The sequence below is a fragment of the Maylandia zebra genome, linkage group LG8 (genome assembly GCF_041146795.1).
Source record: "Maylandia zebra isolate NMK-2024a linkage group LG8, Mzebra_GT3a, whole genome shotgun sequence".
Lineage (NCBI taxonomy): Eukaryota > Metazoa > Chordata > Actinopteri > Cichliformes > Cichlidae > Maylandia > Maylandia zebra.
The window spans coordinates 25,740,193-25,760,576 of NC_135174.1; the positions used below are offsets into that span (position 1 = coordinate 25,740,193).

The window sequence follows — 20,384 nt, forward strand, 5'->3', positions numbered from 1 at the left end:
ACTTTTCCGCTTTGACCCCAAGCAGAGCTCGCCTTTAATACAGATGTTGGCGTGACCACAAAGAAATGAATGAAATAAGTATCAGGAGACCTGCAAAAGAGGAACATTTTGTGCTTTGCAGAAAAGAGGCAAAAACCACTTCCTGTGAGTGAATGAGAGAGCCGTCCTAAAAACCACACAGTTTCATAAAAATACCACACACGCTACCTCGATAATGCTGCAGCCTAACATTATAGCTGCCCCTTGTTTACAACACAATAAACCCATACGCTGGAAAGCAAAGAGCACTTGCGCTGCACAAAAAGAAAGAAAGAAAAAAAAAAACACAATAAGATAACAGTGTCATGTCTCTACTGCTTCACTGACACCCAGCCATGTTTCCAGCCAAAACGCAGGTAAACCCGCACCTGGTATTAGTTAGTGTCATTATTCAGTTATTGTTTCCATTGTTCCTGGAAATATCAAATGAATCCCTTGCTTCCTTGCAGAATAAAACTGCACTAAATTGACGCTACTCTATTCTGTCCAATCGTCCTAGAGTCTCGAGGCAGGTTATTAAGTTACTTTATTGATCACCAATGTGGAGGGGGAAAAAAGCTCATTCAAATGTCACAGAAAAGGAGACAGCATTAATACAGAGACAGCCTGAACGCTCATCTGTCTGACTGAAATGGTTTCAGTTTAAATGTCACTGTGTCTCTCTTCTACGCAGCTTTGACTGTCATACAGTTTACGTCTTCCCGTTAGTGGCAGCAAAGGCCTGAATGGCCATCTGACGAATTCAATTCAATCAAAGTGAAACTGCTGCTTGGTACGCGAGTTGTCCAAAAGCGAACGCTGGGATTACCCAGGGAGGTGGTGAGTCAAACTGTCAAAGAAAAAAAGCAATTCAGCCACTGGCTTTCAGCCCACTCACACTTTGCCTATCCTGCTTTACACATCCCCAGGTACATCCTGTCTGCAGATAAGCAAAGCTCACAGATTATCTTTGCGTGAATCGGAATGCGTCCCATTTGTTTTATCAGCGACTGTGAGCTTGTGGATGCTCATTTGATTATGCTTGCTCTTGTTTATGATTGTAGCTGTGAATGCATTCCCAGGTGGATGTGTGTGTGCGTCTGTTTGCAAGTGTGTGCCAGAGCGAGAAGGTGATTCCCCTGACGGGCACGACAGATGGGGAGGGAGTGGATCTGCTCGTTCTCTCTGCCACCTGAGAGCCACGAGGGTATACAGAGGCGATGCCCGACGCTCAATCCGCTGACAGAGATTGCTTTGTTTTGATTTAGTCGCTCGGCGCAGCACAACAGAAAAGTCAATTGACTATAATTAGAAAAGGATTATATTGTGGTTTCTGGTTTAATAGCAATTAGCAAACTACAAAACACTCAGACGCCAAGCGTTTCATTTTTAGTCAGTACTACAATTCATAAACTGCGGTAGGCTCTGTCAACTACAGATATTTATCTTGCTGTTACAGAGTTTATCTGTGTGTTATGGGTAATCTGTGTTCTCACACAGCCAGCAAACCTGACCATTTGAGTCAAGAACTTTTATTCAAGTTTATGTCAGAAGGCAGGCCCATTTTAGAAAGGGTTTTTTTATGTATCTAAAATGCACTTGATATGTTTGCACTGATACCTACTATAATGTGCGTCACGTCATCATTCTGTTTCTAATCAAAATGCAATTGAAATACATAATCTCAGTACCACACCTAAATATCAGTTCCACCCTTTTTAGTCAGAAGTAATGACGCAGAAGTAATAACGCCCTATATTTGACACATTTTAAGCTATTAGAAAGATTTCTAACCATTTCTTCCAAGTAGAGGAGTTTGAGCATCTCTGGATCTTGCTCACAAGTGAGGCAAGACTTGAGCAGTAGATTGACACGACACAACAATAACGCAGACTGTGTATCAGTCTGTTGCGGTGAAGAGCAGGAAGGCAAAGCTGCAGATTTACCAGATGATCTGCGTTCCTATCCTCACCTACTCTTGAGAAAGCTCATTTCTGCTGTGATCTCATTCTATCAGTCTGTACCTAAAGGGTGTCTAGGCTCTGCCTGAGAGACAGAGGAAAGAGCTTAGTCATTCAAGAGGGCCTCAGAGAGCCACTATTTGAAGGTGGTTCAGGCACCTAACCAGGTGTCTTCTAGGTGAGGTATTTTAGGCGTATCTCTGCCTGGACTATTGCCCCTTATAAAACAGATGACGGCAGATCATGGATAGTTGGATGAATGGATGGATGGATTGATTGTTACAAAAACTACTATTTCTGTCACTAAAACAAATTTTAAAGTGTGATGCAGGCTAATGGACTCAGCTTTGAGTACAATAAAATCCAACCGAAAATGACCATTTTATGTCCTATTCACTATGTAACTATACCTTTAAAAACTAGTAGGAGGTGGGGTAACTTTCCCACTGTATGTAGTAAATTCAAACAATGTGATATCAAAAAGAGGAAGAACTTCAAAGCAACTAACAATACACACAGAATTAGAGAACTATAGAAATGGGGAAGCAGCAGTTGACAACTTTCTAATAATTATGATGCTAGTTAGCTCTTTGACGTAGCCAGATGCTATCACACAACTTTTACATTTTTTTGGGTACAAAGGAAACAAAAGTGTTCAGATCAATGTAAGTGTGTAGGAGTGCTCCCACACTAAACAATCAACAACGTGGCATCGTAGCAATGTGCAGTTAGGTTTCAAAAGAGAAGCACATCCATCTGTGGCACCCACCATCATACAGTCAAACCTGGATGATTCAGCTATATAGATAGTACAATCTCCAAAAATATTCAAACTTCTCCTACTTTTCCCTACCTTATTTAAAATTTCATTCAGCATTTTTTAACAATTTTAATTCAATGCGTTCAGCTGCTGTAGATGATTGGACCCTGAATTTCTCTGCTTCATATCTACCCTTTATCTACAGTATGAATGCTTTTATACAGTGCAGAGGAGCATGTTCCTGCCATTATCCCAAATGTCAAAATGAAATTTGGCTCTGCAAAGTGATGACAGTAATCAGCCAAAGTAAGTAAAGATATAGATCCATGCGTCAGTGCCCAAAGCCGCCCTCCGATTGTGACCGACTGAGTTATAAATCCTCAGAAAAACAATGGACCTAATAACACCATATCGGTTCCACATGTCAGAGTCTCTATGTTAATCTCTGATTTATATCAAATCTGTAATTCAAGCTTGTCAACTTCAAGTTCTGACCTGGGACCACCTGCATTTGGAGAATTAGCTAAAGAAATAAAAGCTTGGAAATGTCAGCAGCCTCCAGCTCTCATTCTAATGCATTTATTTAATCAACGTTAGATATGCGGTTACTCTCACTTTCCGATTGTAGACACAGGCTGTTAACATTTATTAGGTTGCAGCTCAAAGCTTGATTGTTTCCTACTCCTCAGCCAACAGAAGTCATTACATATGAATCTTTCACTTTTACTTCTTCTGTATCAGACTCAAAACCTGATTAGGATTCAGCAGACTTCTTCCAATTACTCCATCAACCAGGGTGGTGTTAGACAGTGAGAACATGCATAAAGCAAGAAATAGATCATCAGTCATCAGGAACGCCGCTTTGAATCAAAGACACGACTCGTCAATGAGGCACAGCATGTTAACATGTAGCAGTTATGATAAAAGGCAAAAATCCAACACGGTGCAAGACACCACTCTTGGGGAAAATCGTTGACTGTTGCAATTTCAGGAATGTAAACTGTCAGACGATACGCTGACCCGCTGCCAGCAGACAAAAAAGAAAAGCTGGCCCAGAAAATGTGTTGCAGAACAAGGTTAATTCCACCATGTCCACATTTACTGTCTTGTCAAGACTGAGTGATTCCTCAACCCTCCACAACCCTACAGGGATGTTGCACCAGTTGAGAATGTGTTTGCATAGCACGCATAATGCACTGCCCAAACACACTGTTATTGTTCTCAAAGTGTAGTTTCCTTCATTTGCCACACTGAAAAAGCTGCATACACAGGAAACAGCATATGTAAGAATCATTAAGCACATGCAAAATGAAAAACTATCTAGCATGCGATTTCCTTTGTAAATGAAGTCTGGAGCTTGTTCATACAACACATGTGACCCTTGAGGTGCTTAGGTGGCAAATAGAATCAGGTTTGCTAACATAGCTCGTCTGGAAAGATGAGGAAACGCTCTGGATAGATTATTTTTGATCGTTTTCCAATGTTCTGGACATTCTTGACAGGTGGAAACCATGGGAACCTGACAAACATGTCAGTGCCAGTCAATAAGTGTACAGTTCATATGTACTATATATACAGAAGTCTCCCGAAAAACAACCATAAAAAAACCCCATCAACTCTGTACCTGTGGAAATGAGACACTGTGTTCCAGTGGAAAAGTAACACCAACCACCAACCAGGCTTTTCACTGTCAATATATCACAGTACCATTACACTAACAGATCCCATTGACGAAGTCTGACAGTTAATACAAGCCGCCAGCGTTGTACACAAAGCCATGCAAACTTTTTCTTACCTTGGTTGTCAGCTGCCTTCACTTCAGTGCCCTTTCTTTAGATTTGAATACAGCTTTTATCCCAACACAGGTCTTCGCAGACTCTGCAATCAGAAGAGACAATCTGTGATTCTTCGTGTCTTTGCCAACAAAAGCAAAACATTCACCAGGCCAAAAGTTCCAGGGAGTGAAAAGGCTTTCAGAGGAATCCTGTGAGCCAAATCCTACAGATAGCCACAACTCGAGCACAAGCAAATCCACATGGCCACTGAAGCATGCATGTACTGCTAAGTCAGGGATGACATGGGAGGAGTCTGGGAGTTCAAGAGAGGAAAATCCCCAAAGGAGGCGCAAGGTTTTCTTGTCTATCAAAACCAATTTTAGATCTTCATGTGACCAGCTTACCACTAAAAAGCTTAGCAGTCTAATCCTTCAACCAAATGAATTGTCTAATTCGAGGCTTTGGTCAAAGGCATCAAAGCGCCGTTACAGCATGAATGTTGCCGAACTTTCAAAGGGGCAGGTATATGGAGTATACAGCTCTCCAGTACACTATGCAGATATTCGCTTTACTGTCTGCTTGGCTTCATTACACTTTGTACAAAAAGACCTTTCAATATTAACACCTATTACTGTACATAAACGAAAGACCCCAGGCAATATTAACAGACATCTCGGCCAAGTTAAATATTTTAATCAGTTGCATTAGAAAAACTGAATAATTACCACTCATGCTTCAACACATACTATCAAGGTACTTGCACACTCATGGCGATGCTGATGAACGCCAAGTAAAAAGCAAGCTGAGAGAGAGCATTCACGCTAGGCATATCTGCACTTTTTCTAAAGGCTATAAGCATAATAGAGCTGGTCTTTATATATGACCACTAAAGTAAATTATATTTAACATTGAGTTGTTTTATTCTGAACAGGCCCTTTATATCAGATCAACTGAAGTGATCTGGTAGAAGCAAATTAAATAATGTTTTGTGTGTGTTTGTGTTTCGGACAACACTAACTCAGTCTGATAAAAATGCCAACTCAAAATGGCTCGATTTTATTTAGCTTATTTTTTGATCGTGAAAAAGGGGGATTGAAATGATTAATTAATACATACAGGCTGTGAATGCAAGAGTATGGGACGAACAACCACAGATAATTGAGCCTCGCAATAGCTCAGCTAGGCATGCCAGTAAATTTATGCTCACAATAGTTTCACGCACGCTCTAATCATGTATAGCCATGGCCTACCTCTCCCCATAGGCGATGCGTACAACTGTGCTGACCTCTGTATCCTCGCTCTGCATGACTTCATGCTTTCAGCTATTTAACTCCCTCCAACTCTCCAGCCTCCCACTCTATTAGCATTTAATTGTATATAAACTGCAAAAATGTTTAACACATGCCCATGTTCATAAGATGCTGTATCTCACACCCTGTGGGAGGTGGGGGGTGCAGAGGTTGGTGCCCACATTAATGTGTACTGTGTGAAAATAGAAACAAGCACAAAAAAAGTCTGTTTTACAGCATCACATGAGTGGGGCTACAGGCTAAGATGAATGCATGTGAGTTTCTGAAATTGAAGACAATAGTTCAACCAGAATGTAGTCAGAAAATATGCCAATGACATGGCAAGTTTCACAACTCCTACAAGAAGGCAAAAGGTTGGGCCTTCCTGGGGATTTATGCACAACTACATGTAGGGTCGACACAGCCCGCTACTATTGTCAATGAGCTGTCCGGTACTGTCAGTTCCTCTTGTTTGATTTCCAGCCAGAAAATATCAGTCATCCTCTTTTTACAAGGATGCAGGATATGTTATAGGCTCTGCAAAGATTCACCTCAGAAATCTAAATCTGGTGGATTGTACAGCAACATTGATCCTGTGTGAGTTTGAAGTCTTCTTGTCATTGTTTTAATGGCGCCGAACCAACGCATTGCCTTTTTCCTACTGTTCTTCCAATAACGATGTCCTTTTTTAATGACTATTCTGTTCTGATGACATGTTCAAAGTTGGCGTGTCATATCTTTTGTCTTTCCAGTGACGTTGATGGCTTGATTTCTTCCAAGATTGATTTGTTGGTCCTTCTGGTGGCTGTCTATGGTTTTAATAAAATCCTTCTACAGCACCACGTACAATTTGTCGACTGTCCTGTTTTCCCCAGGAAAACTTTCCCCAACTATAGGTCCCCATGGAGAAAAAAAAAGTGAAAATCAATGTTTTCATCGGCTAAGAAATGTCCTTAGATTTGAAGACCTTATCCAATGAGTTCGTCGTTGCCTTGCCCACTGCGATTCTCCTTTGACTTCCAAGGTAAATGAGGCCTCAGAATCATCATTGATCACAGCAAAAAGTTAAAAATAAGTAAGTATAATAGTAGTAACAATAATCTGAATACAGCTAATGTCAACAGTGCAAAACATCAGGATCCTTTTTAAGGACGCTACTGTTACGTACACACAAATACGTTCACATGCTTATATGTCAAGAGAATAACAAAGTCCGGAAAACAGATGCCTCCCGAGCGTAGTTAACAATGTGACATGTAAAGAAATACGTTCAAAGCTCTGACTGAGATATCCACACACAACTGAACACACTTGGTATCTTTACATCATAATCTTCTGTTTGGCATACTAGATATATTTCCATAGCTTGTATCATTATCTGATGACTTTCAGTCGCAGACGCACATCACCGCTGACACTTTTCCTCTTGACCTGACAGGCAGCACACATAAAATCATATCTTGCACTGAAAAGATAATGATGAAGTTATTCATTAAAAGACAGCTTGTTGGCGGCACAATCAACGGGAATGAGAAACAGAAATGGTGGCCTTTGGGTGTTAGATGTTGTCTCACAGCTGTTGCTGCTTCACAAATTAAAATATAAAGATATGCAGAGGCTACGTGGATTGATTATTCTCATTTTCATTTTATGCTGGGAACACACAAAAAACCACGGTGACAGCTAATAACTTAAAAGGTACTTTTGGCTACACTTTTTTCCCCAAAGGGTCGCTACAGCAGATGGATCTGGGTGTTTTCCTTATTGTCCAGGTTTGTGATGCAACCCACCCCCAATCTATCAGGGCTTGGGAACAGCATTAGTGTCTCCTTCCAGTGGTAGCCAATAAAATAATGGACCTAAAAACTTACACAAGACCTCACCACACCTAATCTCAGTGAACTAATTTCAGAAGCAGTTTGTTAGTGCTACCTAATGCTTGTAAAGCAGGGAGGTCTATTAAAAGGCCTTTAATTTTTAACAGAATGAGCCAGAGAGGCCAAGCCTTACTACTCATGGACTGATCAAACGAAAAAAAAAAAGGATTGTACCATCATCCAATCACGCACAACTTCACACCGGATCTCTTCGATAAATTAGCTCTAAGTTGAAGAAATGTACGTTTCTGCAACCAATACTCTTCATTTGATAAGAGTGATCGAGTTTGGCAGCCATGCATTTGATTGTTCAGTTAACCCATATGCTAACCCAGCTCTTAGGACTTGGGGAGGGATAAATATGCATCCTCACAGGTGGCAGAGAGAAGAGGTAAACCTGACAGGAAACCTACATTATAAAATCTATTTAAAAGAGAAATAAGTTGGTGTTTGTAGTTAATGATACTTTATTTTGTGCCGTACACTAGTGCTGGTATGCAAGAAGGGTCCAGACGTACCAAGCTTTAACTTATTAACAACGCTAGCAGTCATTGCAGCAAACTCTTCAGCGGCATCTTACTCCCCATGCGACATTTTCCATAATGCACCGTGCTGAGCTCACCAAAAATCATAAAGGATCAATCAGACTCCAAAACAGACTTAAAGCAATGAGCTGCGTTCAGGATCAACATGTTAAACATATTAGAGAATTAACAGCTATTTTTAGAGTTTTTATTAGAGTGTAGACTGGAAATCAGGGAGAGGGTAGGGGGCACACACACTGTACCCTTTACCATATAGTCAAACTGCTGAACCAGGTGAGCTACACCAGCACCCTGCTAAGCTATAGCTTGATGTAAATCAAAATGTAAACGTTATTCACGCACTTGTAGGCTCATCCAACCAAGATCTCACTCTGTGAGTCTCGTTCCCTTACAAGTTCTCTTGCTACATGTAAGGAGACAGCACCTCTCCAGATTTTTGTTTTGCTATATGAAAACCCGGTGCTTTATTCTGAAAGAGTTGGAACACAAAAAGAAGATGCTATTCGGAAAGAAAATCCACAGAGCTTGAAGCTCATTGGATAACGCCTAAGTGCTAAACAAAACAAAGGACTTACATGGAGTAACGCATACTAGGAAGGCTTTATTGCACTGGAGTATTAGACAGCTCATTTCTTTATCAGCATTGATTAATCTATTTTGATAGCCAACAACCGGCTTTAGCAGTTGCACCTTTATTGCACTACTATTGTTGTGGTGTTTAAACACGGGCATAAAAATATCACCCGAGCCAAACATCATTACTTGAGTAATTTGTCTGAGCAAATAAAAGATAAGCAGGGAGCAGAGATTACAAATGGCAGTATATGAGCTTCTCATTAATATTCCTGCCTCCGATCGTGATGCACAAAAAGAACAGGTGATACAAAGAGGAGTAAAAATGCTCTTTTTCTAACTTGTCAGCCTGAGAGAGACTGACTTGTTTCCTCAACAGCATAACATGTCTTCACATGAGCTTCATTCTTGTGACATGCTTTGGTGCACAGCGACACACAGCCACACCGAGAGGTCAATGTCTGATTTAAAGGTTCAGCAGATGTTCACAACAGATTACGTATGCGGCAGTTTTAAAAGCATTAAATAATATCAGCTGTTCCTTGAGGCTTTTTCCCTTCTTTCTTTTTTTTTTTTTTTTTTTTTTTTTTTTCCCCCTTCTTTCTTGAGTCTCACCACATAATGAATACAACACAAGCCCCCTTCATCCCAGATGCTTGTTTGGAAGATGTTTGGAAGATGATATAGCAAATATAACTGGATATGGGGCCGAGTTTCCATATTTTAGCAGTGACTACAACTGATGCTTTTAGGATGAGTAAACCCAGTGATACTATGCTAGGATGTTTTTGTTGAATCTGCAAATGTGAGAGATTTGGTGGCATTTCTGTCTACACTTAGCCACTTTATTAGGTGCACCTTGAGTCACATAATGATATAATATTTTCAGCATAATATCTCCTGTAGCCTCAGTCTCTTACTCTTAGCTGTTAGAAGTAGCACCTGGTGTGGACAACATGTCGGGTATTCAGGATGCTCGGTTCGCTTCGGTTGCAGAAGAGCATATTTGAGCTGCTGTTGCCTGTCAGCATGAAGCAGTCTGACCATTTTCCACTAACCGCTGATATCAACAAGGCAGTTTCATCCAGAAAACTTCAATTTACTGCATATTTTCTCTTTTGAAACTGCAGTAAATCAGCAGTTTCAGAAATACTAAGATCAGTCCATCTGGCAACCATGCAACATTCAAAGTCACATAATTAATTTTTACTCCCAATTCTAAGAACTTCTGTTTAAGATTCAGCAGGTCATCTTGACCATGTCTACATGCCTGAATGCGTTGAGTTGCTGCCAAGTGACTGGCTCATAAGAAATTTGTGTTAACAAGGAGATGAACAGATGTCACTAATGAAGTTCCCAATGAGTGTATGCAAAGGTAAGTACTCAGAACAGTAATGGGGATTGTAGGAATTCCTCTCCCAGTTCTATGACAATGTATGCTGGCTGTGTCCAGATGATGGCTCCACCCACCCAGGTAATAAGCTGTTTGTCCCTCTGCCTTCTTGAAGACAGTCTAGGACCAAAAAAACAAGAATCAGACTGAGGGCCATCTTCTTCCCCAGAGCTCACACCTCATGCCTAAAAAGACAGGGACATGCACTTTACAACATGTAACTGCAATGCTACCTACTGTTTATGTTTCCCTATTGGGTTTATTTATTTAATGGGTTTCTGTCTGTGTGTTCAATATCAGCTGTTTAAAGATGATAACCAACTCACAGAATTTCATTATGTGACTGAATAATGACAAAGAATCTTTAAAACCTTGGATAAACCCAGTGATATATACAGTAACAACTAGGAAGCTCTGACCCTGATTATTGTTAGAATTTTTATTTTATTTTATTTTCCAGAAGAAAAGCAAAATGGCTCATGTTAAAAAAAAAATTAAAAAAAAAAAAAAAAAGTGTCACACAACATCAAGAAAACTCGATTCACTTTTGCCCTGACTGAAAAATAAAATGCCATTACTTTCTGCTCTTCAATCAGAAGTCCATCAGAAAAGCAGGTGATGGAAAAGGGAGCGAGTACGAGTCTGTTTGTTTGCTCTGCAATCATTCTGAGACCGCATAAAAGGATATTTACTAACAGGCTGTTACGTTTTCTTGCAAAGCTGTTTCAGCTTTAAGTATCGTTCCATTTTCTCGTCATGAGCTTTTCAGTCTTCGAGTTTAAAATAAAAAAAAAAAAATCAGTATGCCGGTCCTGCAAACCAATATTTTGCAAGCACAGTGTGATGCTTATCTTCACAATAATAAAAGAAGATGACAGCTTCTGTGAGGACTGTTAATCCTTTTAGATAAATCTCAGCTTTAGTACCGAGCCATTTATCCAAAGCTTGACATTTTAAAATGCATCAAGTTCTTCCACATGAAAATAGAACAGGACGGCGCACTGAAGGGAAGACTACTGTTCCCAATGATCAATTTGTAACCATGGAAACAGTAAATAGCCAATCAAAATCAACCACACTCACACATTGCATGTCAATGTAAATGCACAATATGGAGGCTGCTTTGCCTACAAGCCGGTAGCCCTTTTTTTTTTAAAGTAAAAAAAACAAAAACAAACAGCTATAATAAAGACATTTAATGCAAATGCATGAAGTGCTGCACACTGCTGTATGCTGAGTATGAAGAAAGCAAGCAAACAGCAGTGAAGGTAATACAAAGTACAGTCTATAAACAGTGTAACCTGTATATTGTGGCCAAACTGAGCAGGTTGTTTGGCTTTTTTGCTCCACAATTGTGACGTCACGTAAGTGCTTTGGAATTACAACATTATCCGTGTTGTTTCCTGTGGGAGCAGGCCTCATTGTGAGGTGCTGGTACTGATAAGCGGCTATTGGTCACTTTTTGCTGTTTTAACAAACAGTTATTTTCAGTTTTTTAAAAAAAACCTGCAAACATTTTATTGCATTTTATTGGCAAAATAATTAACTAGAATAAAGAGAAAATAACTGACCCTGTGCTCCTTACAGCACACATATGAATAAACGTTATTGTTTCCTTTCGGGGATTTCCTGTTAAAATGAATTCTGAGGGGACCCAGGCTGCTGTTTTGGAAAGCTGCTGTCATGCATTTATAACTAATGCTTCCTAAAAGAAGTCGGCTAAATGCTGTCAATGCCAGAGAATAGCCTCAAAAGGAAATGTTGCAGGCTCTCCCTCTTTGCCAAACCACCCGCTGAATCACGTCCATATGTTTGCACAGTATGCAAATCACGCAGAGTTACTTAAATGTAAATTAGAGTGAATGCATGCCTCCATCTGTGTGTGTGTGTGCGCATTCAAGAGCCCCTCTTTCCAAACCCGTTGACCCGGTCTAACATCAGCATCTATAGAACTCCACACATGCATCTGATGGTCCTTTATTTTGACTTTGTTGCAATATTTATTCCGCTAACGCTCATTCCAGCTCTAATCCGATTCATTGTTCCTCCGCGGCTCTGTCTACAGAGTTAAGTCAATTCCACATGGAATTAATCCAGTGTGCTTTACTTTTGGAACACTCTGTTGGTTTGCGTAGTTTAAAAGCTTAGCTGTTACGTATGGGCTTGAACACGCACTCTCACTCACAAACACACAGTGCTGTAACAGAGCCAATGAGGAGATTGATCAGCTGGGTTGCGTCCAAATTAAAGGCAGTCCTCTGCAGCCATGCCAGGCATAATAACTTTCTCCTCCCTTTGCACTTTTCTTTGGCTGGAATAGTGGGAGAGTTGGGGGGGGGTGCATGCGAGACAAAGTAAGATAAAGAAGGAAAGAGAAGCAATTGGATAAAGTCTTGACACCCATCTTAGAAAAAGAAATGCCTGGCTCTTAGATGTCTGACCCATTTCCAGCTTTCGCTCTCTCTTTCTCTCTAATTTCCTTCCTTTCTCTAATCTAGAGTAAAGAAGCTCTGGGACTCTGATTCACTGAAGCAGCAGTGTGCCGCAGGACCAAAGCCAGCACAGACAAACACGTATACGTGATCTAGAGTATAGCACCAGACCATGCTCTGCTTCAACTGCTGACAGTTTTATATCCTTTGAGTGGCCTTTTATGGGGATGTGTGTACCCTATGCACGGCAGGCGCATGTACTGTATGAGCTCATCAGTATGCATGGCGAGAGGCCTTTGTTCCCAAAGAAACGGTTCAATAATCAATTATTCACTCGCTGGAAATACACTGGTGCTCATTTCTAATAATAAAATCTGTTGGCACAACAGTTGGATGCAAAAACAAAATACATATTTATTGCATTTCTGAAGCACACAATCGACTCACATTAGGCCAAAACGATGAACATACAGTATGGCATTAAATAGAGTGATAAGACATAATGGCGCCCTCCCACCAGTTGTTTTAATGCATATTACTTTCACATTATATAGTGTTTTCTGTATTTCAGTTTTTCGAGTGCACTACGCTTACTACATAACTTTTTCTGCATATTTCGCAGTTGCTTCGAGTTAGTTTTAAAGGTACAGTTTCCCCAAATTAGTAAAAAATAAAAGGATAGGTGGGAGAGATGTTATTTTTTTAAAAGTAACATTTATCAGAGGTTACAGTTACTACATTTCATTAACCATCCATTGTTTGTGGCTGAAGTCTGATAGACGGTAAGAGCAGAGTGAGACTGTCTTGATCAAGATAAGATCGCAAACACTAACAAAGGATGGGCTGCATGCTGCATCATTTCCTGTGAACCCCTTGTTTACGTGAAGTTAATCTGAATCCTGTGCAGGCAAAACAGATTCTTCCGCTAATGACAAAAGAGGCTAAATAAAAAAAAAAAGTGCGTAGCCTGATCTTTTTGTTTAGGAATTTGGCTGCTATTTAAAAACTGCACATTTAAAATGATGCTTGCAAATCATTGTAAAAACGCCCGGTGAGAAGGAGAAATGCACAACCACACAACAGGTGCTAGCAGTAACTTTGGTAGTCAGTATCCTGTCTAATAACCTTCTCTGCAGGGCTCTTTGACAGCAAACCTGCCTTGAGGATCATCACCGGTGATGAAAACAGGATGCAAAGTTTGCAGTAGAAGAGGCTGCAGTCTAAAGGACTGAAGAAGACTATCAGGGGCACGAGCCCAAAAAATACACAACATTTTCTTTGACATTAACAGGGTGGTGCAGCTTAAATCCACCCTCCAGGGTCAGACTGCAACAGCAAGACTTTCATTCAGATGCTGACGTTCTTCAGCATCTGAAGGAGAACACTCAAAATTATAATTATAGCACAAAGGCAGCTGGATGCACGTAAATGTTGGCCGCCCTACACGCCAAATTTGGCTCCCTTTGACTTTGTCCTTAATTCCATAACGAAATTCAAGTTTATAGTTACTGATACAGTGGGGGATATCATGTCTCAGATGCTGATTACTTCAAAAGGAATACCAGACAATCGTGTCGTTTTTGGTAATAAACCCAAAACAGCAAGGCAACAAGAATCAGATGGACCTCTGCAGGCAGGGAGGGTAAAGAACACCAGAGGCTGGCTTCAGTCTGCTAATCCCTCGTGTCAGATAAGGTCTGACACACTCATACACACACACGCGCACACAACCAATAACAAGGGGAAGCAATAGACTGTTAACCATGTTTTTTCACGTGACACCTGATATGAACACGGAGAGAATAAACAAACTCATAATACAAACACGGTCTTGGCACCATTTCTCCCTTTATGCCAGTTCCTCACTGTAATGTCATCTGTTTATAGTTCTCGCTCCCTCTCACACACAAACCCGAATGGAAGGTCAGAGGGGTTAGCGCTGCCTGCCTTGGCACAAAAACAGGGCTACAGATGTGAAAGCACGGAGAGCTCGCTCGCTCTGAGGACCAGCTGGAGCCCGTCCAACCTGGACAAGGGTCAGGGACACGAGTGAGAGAACACAAGCAGCAATCGGAGCTTCTTCTCAGGGGCCTGCCGGCTTGTCACCTTCTTCAGTCACCCTGGACCACCTTAAAAACAAATCTATAAATCATCGGTGGACTCATTTGATTATTTTCACAGTTCACTTTCACACCTCATCCGTTGTTTCAATCATCAGTTTAGTCCTGAAAACAGCTTCACTTAAAATCCATGTGCTGCATGGGGCTACAAGTGTACTTTCAGTTTGCTCTTGTTGATGTTTCTCTGGTGCGTTTTATGTGTTTTATGCATGCTCAGGACTGGACAGTATTCACAGCTTGAGAATTTTGCAGTGGTACAGTGTACCCATGTCAAAGTAATCCTAAACAAGAAGCTGTTTCTGTCATACAGGGCTATTGGCAGCTGCTTTTGCCATCCAGTGTCATCTTGCAATAAACAAAGCCGAACAGTTGTTGTTGGGCACAGAAGTAGCCGCTCACTGGAGACAGTTTGGACAGAGCTGTACAAACAGGCAGCTGGTCGGCCAGCGGAAAAATGAAAAGGATGCACCTTTGTGTATATACACAAATCTGTGCAAACTAGCGACGCGCCGATTATGAAATGCAAGTGTTTAAAACACGAACTGATCAATGAGGTGAATTGCTAACCCATAATAAAAAAAAAAAGAGACATAAAAAAGGGCCAGCGTCAGTAGTAAAGGCAAATGAATGTGAACATGTGTTCATTAAAGGGCAGTGATTTATAAAATTTGAAGCTGACGACGTCGTAACTAAGAACAGCTGTCTGCATGTTTGTGAACATGCATGTGCGGGTTTTACATGCTGGTTTGAAAGCATGCACGTACATGCATGCGTATCGTTTGTCTGAGAAGCTGTGCAAGTGTGCAATGCTTGCGTGCAGCTTGCCAGAATTTCTGTGTCCAGCGCTGCCAGGCAAAGGCTACTTCAAAGCGGTAGTGCAAACTAATCACAGAGTGGTTGCCTCACACTTTGCCTATTAAGTTTCCTTCTAGCAAGGCCAGTTATGTTGAGGGAAACATGAGCCTGTCGTCGGCATCAAACACATGGAGACGGTGCAGAAACACCGTGCTCTAAGAATCAGAATTACACAAGCACACACATATTCCCACGCATACTATTAGCACCATCCGAGTACACGCATTAACATATAACACAGCTCTCACTACATGCCCACACATAAATTCTGTTACTTTCAGTACAAGTGAGAAACTGAATGAACTTGGACTACACAGATCTCTGCTATGTGCCAGCGTTTGTTGATTGGCTGCAGTTGAAACAATTCAGATGAGGAATGCACGAGGCTGCCAGATCCAAAAGTCTCTTGGTTCTTGTACAAACGCATACACACATGCACATGCACTGCCTCAGGGTGCTTGGCATTAACTTTGCACTCTGGACCTCCCAGTGTGTAGCTCTCCATCCCTGCTTGGCTAGCAAAATTAACAGGTAGAGATGAAAAGCACTCCTTGACTCTCGTGCGAATCCTGTCATGCAGAGACAGACCACTAGCCAATACTGGCCTACATATACCGATATAGACGTATACGTTGACCAAAATGCAAATGATTTTGTGAAATTGTTTATTCGGCAACATTCAGACTCCACTGTTTACAGTCCTTCATTTTCTGCAGCACCTGTAGCAAAATAGCATCATGGATGACCAGACTGTACAACATACACAAATGTTTTGTGCACAATAAGCTCAGAAGGAGTGCACATCTAAAACAACCCAAAAAACTAACAAAGGCTGGCTTCCCACGTGTGGGACTAATAAAGGTTATCTTATCTTATCTTATCTTTGAAAACAGGTAAAATGATCGCCTCAAGGCGCTTAATGCTGTAAGATAAAGAACCTACCATGATACAGGGAAACCCCAACAATCAGACGACGCCTTATGACCAAGCACTTAGATGACAGTGGGAAGGAAAAACTCCCTTTTAACAGGAAGCTCCCTCCAGCAGAACCAGGCTCAGAAAGGGGCAGCCATCTGCCACGACTGCCGTGGGTGAGAGGAGTGAGTTTCATTCACACTATCTGCCACTGCTCTCTGTGACTTTCTCAAGTCTCACTGTTCGCACACCCAGTGAAGCACAGCAGAGAGAGAGTGCTGTCAGCAAAAACACCACTGCAGCAATCAATGAGTAATGACATCCACCCCAGAAAGCCAGTATCAGCTGGGCTCTTTTGTCATCTATATTTTAGTGGATTAAACCATCCTTGGAGGTATTTAAAAAAACCTGAAGCATAGACTTAGTTAAAATGCTGCGCGGATCCCTGGATTAATCACAAATTCCAACTGAGCAAAGCTAGCAAGGCTGTGTGTAGACTGAGGGACCTCGGTGGGTTTTTCAAATCTAAAACTGCTTCCAAATTTCTGTAATTCTTGAAGAAGTTTTCCGAATTTAATTACAGGATACTCCTAATCGGCCGAAAGACCTTGCAGTGCAGCCTTCTCGAAAACAACCATTCCTATACGCTGGATTGATTTTTAGTTTTGAGGAAAGACTGGAAGCACAAGACCGGCTCTTCTATCTTTCACTTTATTATTTGCAATTTTCACACGTGGAGTAGAACAAATTTCCCTTTGAGCATTTCAGTTTACACCTTTGACTCATTCAAAACATAGACTGATGGGCAAACCTGATTCCTGATATAAAAACAAATTAATTATATTCTTTTTTTAATTACATGCTCTAAAAATCATCTCATTTCACAGTGTCTGACAGGAAAGATGGGCCTGTAACTAATTACTAGATTTTCTTTGCTGATTAAAATGCCGTTATTAGCTTTATTTATTGGTTATCTGTAAAACGTTACCTTCGGATATCGAGTTTACAATCCTGCGTTATAAAGAAGAGCATCAAAGTCGGCATGTGGGGATTTTTGCTCAGCTTGGCTGCACAGCGTGAGTTTTCTATAACAGCTTTAAAAGGTTAAATCCATACAGACAGCGAGCATCAGCAAATGAAGCCTGTAGGGTTGCTTTGGATGAAGAAAAAAAAAAAAAAAAAAAGGTCACAAAGGTCACATCGCCTCGTTTTAGAAATATTCCGAGCATGAAGCAAGCCTCTAAAGTGCTCATCTGAAAAATACTTTAAGCCTTCAGGACCGAGTGGCAGATCTCACACTGTTTTTCACAACCATTGCCTTCATATGAATATGTATTTATAACAAATTCAAATGTTTTGAAACGCATTCTTAAAATGTGCAAGCTAATTACAATAATCCTCCCTCATTATTATTATTGTTCCTTGAAAAAGCAGAAAACGCAAGCGTGAAAAACAACTGTGCTAATGTGCCAACGTGCAGGAGAGATATTAATCAACAGGAGATGACTAATAACCCCGCTCCCGATATAGCACCCACCAACAAATTTCTGTAAAGGTGATTGACATTTCCTGTTAACAGTAAGCCTCTCCACAAGCCACAGTGTGCCTACCTGCAGCTGTGTTTAATGACAGACCATTTCCACAATCATCATTCGATCACAGGCCAGCTGACAAACCGATGTTCACAAAAACACTCGGGCTCGAGCTGACCTCGCTCAGCCGGTGGCCGGCTTCACTTTCTGTCAAACGCGGTGCCTTCGCCGTGACGGGAGGAGGGAAAAAGGCCATCAGGGGGAGGGGGGGGGACAAATGACGTCTTCAGAAATGTTTGGAAATGTGATGTCAGAAAAAAAAAAAAGTTTCCTCAAACAGAAAAGTGCACGGCACGCAATAACAGAGAGCCTAGTGTGGGTAACTGTTGGTCACACTTCAAAGGAGCTCAACTAAACTCTGAAGTGATCTTTTAACCTCACAGACAGTCATAACATAAACCAACGTCTAGTTCCTTAGCCCGGGGGAATATCTTGCATGCACATTCATATTTGCATCAGTCAGACAGGAGTTGGGACTGCTACTGTGAAAACCCCACATATGGACAAACTAGAGGTCACTCTCTGGCTTAAGAAGCAGTTGCTTTAAAAAGTAGTGAAACGAGAGCAACCTGCCATAACTAAGCTGATTCAAATCTTGATAAGTCTTAAAAACAGAGTCCTAAACCTTTTTTAAATACGTAATAATATCTCACAAATACTTAGCAGATGTTACTTCGAAGTGTTTGCACAACACTGATTCCCAACCAGGGATACCAGAGTGTATACAGAATCAGTGGTTCATTCAGAAAAATAGAAATAACAATTTCAACAACTGATTGGACTTTTAGTTAACAGTAACTAACAGTAGTAGATGGATTAGTGGTACAAAGTGGTACTTGTGCCGTGGGCCACAAAGTTTCTTCATCTTTAAGCACCTAGTCATAAAGTCTGCCTTATTTCATTCTATAGAGTTCACCGAATGCGAGTATGGCACCGTAATAGGATGTCACTATTGCAACACGTGATTTGGTGAATTTTTGACCCTCCTAGATATTTCTTGATCAACTACCAGTGGTATCATTGCAAAGTGGAAGTATTTAGGGACCACAGCAACTCAGACACAAAGAGGCAGAGCATATAAACTAGTTAGCAGGTACCAAAGATGTTACAGCTACCCAAAACAGTGACGTAAAGCCGAAACAGTTTGACAGAAGTAGCAGATAAGCAGCTACCACAGAAGCATTATGAGACAAACTGAAGTCCACACAGGAAAGGATTAGCAGCGATGTGGTGGCCAGATACCAAGAAGTGACAATAAAAGTCAGCGAAATAACTTTTAGCAGCACAAAGTGGGCAAGTCATCTCAACCTTGAAGTGGCTGCTAGTGGCAGATAATGTATAGGTACCACTGAATTATATATGACAAAAATATATATAAAAGGGTTAACTAACTAGAGCTTGAAAGGTCTTGGGTCAACCAACCTTCAACTTTAAAGCAACGTGCAAGGAGGATGTGTGCATAGAGCTAAACAGTTGAACTTTCAGCATTGTTAAATTAATATTCAAATTTGCAGAAATTAACGACGATTGTTTATAGCTTCCACTTCCAAATTTCGCCTTATACCCATACAATGACAGATAAGGGTATTCTATTCTATTTCTGCAAGTGCTGCAGTACAGCTGCAAATGTAAGCACTGAAAATGCAATTGTAACATCCTCTGTGCAAGCACAATTTACACTCTTATTGTTGAGTGATATCCCACTAAAATAAAATCAGTTGAAAACATCTAGAAGATGGCTAGTGGTCACACTGAAATGGGTACTTTAGTAGAGACTGTACGAGCACCCGACGAGCAAGGCTGGTGCTGTAGAGCAAGCAAAGCACGGCCTCATTACTACACTTCTATTTCCACACCATCTAAAGTGAAAAGCCTTGGCCCTAATGAAAAGCTGCATGCTATTCTCCCGAAGGCCAACTGTAAGTGCAGCTACTTTGCAGCACTGCACGGAATAAGTAATGGCCTTATCCTCACTTCCAAAACAAAATAAATAAATAAAATTACAAAGATTAAGAGGTGGCGTTTCAGATCTTGCCAAACCATCAGGTGTTGGAACGAGTCCATCTAAATTTCCTCAAGCGTGACAGATTAGGAAAAAGAGGGAGCAATAAAACTCCTGCTTCTATGGCCGACCATTCATTCAGCTCCTAAATCCGGGGGTTTTAGCGGAATTCGAGCTGCACTGGCTTCATAGAGAAATTAAATCCTGGTTTCCCAAAAGAAGTAATCCTGGTTAAGTTCTATTCAACAATACAGCGCAGCAGCAGCAAGGCAAACAC

General features: G+C 41.0%; 1 protein-coding gene across 1 annotated transcript in view; it reads right to left on the minus strand.

The window, feature by feature from the left end:
* Positions 1 to 20,384, minus strand: part of thrab (thyroid hormone receptor alpha b) — a 154,921-nt gene that overhangs the window by 126,840 nt on the left and 7,697 nt on the right. The window contains exon 2 of the mRNA XM_004556777.6: positions 4,535 to 4,617. The gene's annotated coding sequence lies outside the window, so the exon portion shown is untranslated. The remainder of the gene's footprint in view (positions 1 to 4,534; positions 4,618 to 20,384) is intronic.